Source organism: Triticum aestivum, chromosome 1B (assembly GCF_018294505.1).
Source record: "Triticum aestivum cultivar Chinese Spring chromosome 1B, IWGSC CS RefSeq v2.1, whole genome shotgun sequence".
Lineage (NCBI taxonomy): Eukaryota > Viridiplantae > Streptophyta > Magnoliopsida > Poales > Poaceae > Triticum > Triticum aestivum.
Genome location: NC_057795.1, coordinates 524,424,984 through 524,429,529, shown reverse-complemented (window position 1 = coordinate 524,429,529; position 4,546 = coordinate 524,424,984). Strand labels below are relative to the sequence as shown.

Genomic DNA, 4,546 nt, shown 5'->3' with positions numbered 1-4,546 from the left:
GGACGTCCAAAAGTTCACTAGGTGCCTAGCATCTCTCAGCCGGTTCATCAGTCGGCTGGGCGAGAAGCCCTCCCTCTATACCAGCTGATGAAGAAGACCACATGCTTCGAGTGGACCGACCAGGCGGACGAGGCGTTCCTCTAGCTCAAGCGGATGCTGTCCATGCCGCCTATTATGGCCGCTCTGGCTGCTAAAGAGCCCATGTTCCTCTACATTGCCGCTACCAACTGGGTCGTCAGCACGGTGATTGTCGCCGAGCGCCCAAAAGCCGGCAGAGCTCAGCCGGTCCAGAGGCCGGTCTACTACCGGAGCGAGGTGTTGTCCGCCTCCAAGCAGAACTACCCCCACTACCAGAAGATGTGCTACAACATGTACTTTGCCGCCAAGAAGCTGAAGCAATACTTCCAGGAGCACACCATCACGGTCGTCTGCACCGCCCCCCTTGCCGAGATCATGGGCAACAGAGACGCCTCAGGCCGGGTGGCAAAGTGGGCCATTGAGCTGGCTCCCCACTCCATCCTCTACCAGCCCTGCACCACCATCAAGTCCCAAGCAATGGCCGACTTCCTCGTCGACTGGGCCGATACACAGTACCTGCCGCCAGCGCCGGATTCCATGCATTGGCGGATGCACTTCGATGGCTCGAAGATGCACACTAGTTTGGGAGTTGGCATCGTCCTCACCTCTTCCAAAGGTGACAAGTTTCACTTTGCCGCCTCCAACAACGTGACCGACTATGAGGCACTCATCCACTGGCTCCGGCTGGCCAAGGAGATCGGCATCCGACGCATTCTATGCTATGGCGACTCAGACCTGGTGGTCCAGCAATCCTCTGGCGACCGGGAGCCAAGCACGCCAACATGGCCAGCTATCGCTTCCTCATCGAGCAGATCAACGGACACTTCGACGGGTGCGAGTTCATCCATGTGCCACGGGCCAACAATGAAGCAGCCGACGCCCTGGCACGGATTGGCTCTACCCGACAGGCCATTCCAGCAGGCGTCTCCCTCAAGTGTCTATGCAAGCCATCTATCAAACCCTCACCAAAATCAGAATTCATCTTCATGTCGGCTGACCCTGGAGCAGTCGGATCCGGCTCGGGGACTTCAGCAGCCGGCCCGGGGGCTGCAGCACCCAAACCTGGCCCAGGGACTCTAGAACCCGTCCCGGGGACTGCTATAGTTAGCCCGAGGACTTCAACGACGTAGCAAGCACCGGCCGGCTCAGACCCGCCGCCTCCTAGCCCGGCCACCCTGGTGCTGGTTGCTGTCATGACGGTGGTATAAGCTCCGTCTAGGGCAAAACCCATCGTCAACTTTCTAGTGAGCCACGAGCTACCAGCCGACGAAGTCTTGGCCCGACAGGTGCAACACCGGGCGGCTGCATACATGATCATCAACAGAGAGCTTGTTAGACATAGCATGACTGGCGTCTTCCAGCGATGCGTCGAGCTGGAGAAGGGCATTGCAATCCTCAGGGATATTCATCAAGGCAAATGTGGCCACCATGCCGCCTCCAGAGCCCTTGTTGCCAAAGCTTTCTGCCATGGTTTCTTCTGGCCAACTGCTTTGGACGACGCCAAGGAGTTGGTCCGCAAGTGCAAGGGATGTTAGCATTTCAGCACCAAGCAACACCTGCTGACTTCTGCACTCAAGACCATCCCCATCACTTGGTCGTTTGCCGTATGGGGGTTGGATATGGTGGGCCCATTCAAGACAGCATGCGGCGGTATGACCCATCTGATGGTTGCCGTGGACAAGTTCACGAAATGGATTGAGGCAAGGCCAATCAAGAAGCTCAACGGCTCGACAGCTGTCACGTTCATCGTGGATATCACCATTTGGTACGACATCCCACACAACATCATCACCGACAATGACACGAACTTCGCCAAAGGCGCCTTGGCCCGTTTCTGCGTGACGCAGGGCATCCAACTGAACCCTCGCATCGGTTGCTCATCTGTAGTCAAATAGCCAGGTGGAGCGAGCAAACAGCCTTATCCTGTCTGGCATCAATCCTCGGCTGGTCGAGCCGCTGGAGCGCTCGGTCGGTTGCTGAAAGCACAAGTTCTCCCTAGGTGGTTTTGGTAATTAATGTCAACATATCTCTTGTTGGACTAACACTTTTATCTAGTATGTTTCAGATAAGTTCAACAATGGAGTGGCATGGACTAAAGGATTTGGGAACTCCTTCAAAATGCTAAGGACAAAGGATTGGCTCAAGCTTCAAGATCAAGACTCTTCATTTTACATTTTAGTGATCCAAGATCACATTGAGTCTATAGGAAAAGCCAATACTATCAAGGAGGGATGAGGTGTTGCTTAATGAGCCTCTTGCTTCATGTGCTTAGTGATATGCTCCAAAACCCTCAACTACTTTCCTACTTTCACAAATGACCTAAACCCAAAGCCAATATCGGTCACACCAATTCTTCCTACCCGGCGCCACCGATTCCAAAGTCATAGCCACTGCCACAAACCCTAAGCAAATCGGTCTTACCGATAGGGATCTCGGTCTCACCGAGATGGGATTGTAATCTCTCTGTGTATGTCCATTATCAAAATCGGTCTCACCGAGTTTGAGCAATCGGTACTACCGAGATTACAATGCAAACTCTCTGGATAACTTATTACCAAAATCGGTCCCACCGAGTTTGAGTAATCGGTCCCACCGAGTTTGCCTGACCAACTCTCTGGAAAGCTTATTACCAAATCGGTCTCACCGAGTTTGTGTAATCGGTCTTACCGAGATTACGTTATGCCCTAACCCTAACCGAATCGGTCTCACCGAGTTGCATTTCGGTCCCACCGAAAACCCTAACGGTCACATTATTTGCTAAATCGGTCTGACCGAGTTTAACGATTCGGTCCCACCGAGTTTGGTAGATTGTGTGTAACGGTTAGATTTTGTGTGGAGGCTATATATACCCCTCCACCTCCTCTTCATTCGTGGAGAGAGCCATCAGACTGAACCTACACTTCCAGCATACATTTTCTGAGAGAGAACTACCTACTCATGTGTTGAGGCCAAGATATTCCATTCCTACCATATGAATCTTGATCTCTAGCCTTCCCCAAGTTGCTTTCCACTCAAATCTTCTTTCCACCAGATCCAAAACCTATGAGAGAGAGTTGAGTGTTGGGGAGACTATCATTTGAAGCACAAGAGCAAGGAGTTCATCATCAACGCACCATTTGTTACTTCTTGGAGAGTGGTGTCTCCTAGATTGGCTAGGTGTCACTTGGGAGCCTCCGACAAGATTGTGGAGTTGAACCAAGGAGTTTGTAAGGGCAAGGAGATCGCCTACTTCGTGAAGATCTACCGCTAGTGAGGCAAGTCCTTCGTGGGCGACGGCCATGGTGGGATAGACAAGGTTGCTTCTTCGTGGACCCTTCGTGGGTGGAGCCCTCCGTGGACTCGCGCAGCCGTTACCCTTCGTGGGTTGAAGTCTCCATCAACGTGGATGTACGATAGCACCACCTATCGGAACCACGCCAAAAACATCCGTGTCTCCAATTGCGTTTGAATCCTCCAAACCCTTCCCTTTACTTTCTTGCAAGTTGCATGCTTTACTTTCCGCTGCTCATATACTCTTTGCATGCTTGCTTGATATGTATTGTGAATGTTGAAATTGTGCCTAAACTCCACTTAAACTTAAAGAACTTAAAAACTGCAACTTTGGTACTTAGTGTCTAATCACCCCCCCTCTAGACACCTCTTCTCAAGGTCCTACAAGTGGTATCAGAGCATTGGTCTCCATTGCTTTGGTTTAATCACCATTGGAGGAAGATGGATGAGTCTACTATTGGGAGTCTTAGACATAGAGTGCCTATTCTTGATGGAGAGTATTTTCATGAGTGGAAAAATGAGATGCTTGTTATTTTCAATCAATATCATTTTAACAAGTACATTGCTAGCCCTTGTGCACCTTATGTTGATCCTATGCATCCTACCCATGATGAGTCAATTGACATGATTAGGAATCTTAGAACTGCCGAACTTATCATTAGAGGATTGCCTAGAAATTTGATTGGATGTTTGCCTATGTTCAAGTGTGCCTACACCATATGGAAATTTCTTGAGGAACGATTTCCAGATTATTCCTTGAAAAATCTTGATGAAATTCTCCATAAGTCTATTGCCTTGAGTAAGATGAATACTAGTGATCCTATGTTTGGTGATCGTCTATTTGAGCTTACAAACCTTATGCGTGCCAAAGGAAATGTTGGTATTATTAGTGATATTATTTCCGAAGCTATAAAAATTCATAAGCAAGATCATTGTCAAACTCATTCTAATGAATCACCCTCTCTAGGACTTGATCCACCACATGACGATGTTGAACATGGATACTATGATGAGGATGATGATAGTGACTTCGATCTTGATGATGCAATGAGACATTTTGGTCTTATGGCAAATCTTCGGGGATATATGTCAGGAGGAAAGGAATGGGTTCTTGATAGTGGATGTACCGATCACATGACCGGAGATAAAGACATGTTTCGTGAGCTTGCTGATAATGATAGTCCTCGAAAGTATGTCA

At 49.5% G+C, this 4,546-nt stretch overlaps 1 pseudogene; it reads left to right on the top strand.

Moving 5' to 3' along the window:
• Positions 1 to 860: 860 nt before the first annotated feature.
• On the top strand, positions 861 to 1,691 carry LOC123079444 (uncharacterized; annotated as a pseudogene).
• The last annotated feature ends 2,855 nt before the right edge of the window (positions 1,692 to 4,546 follow it).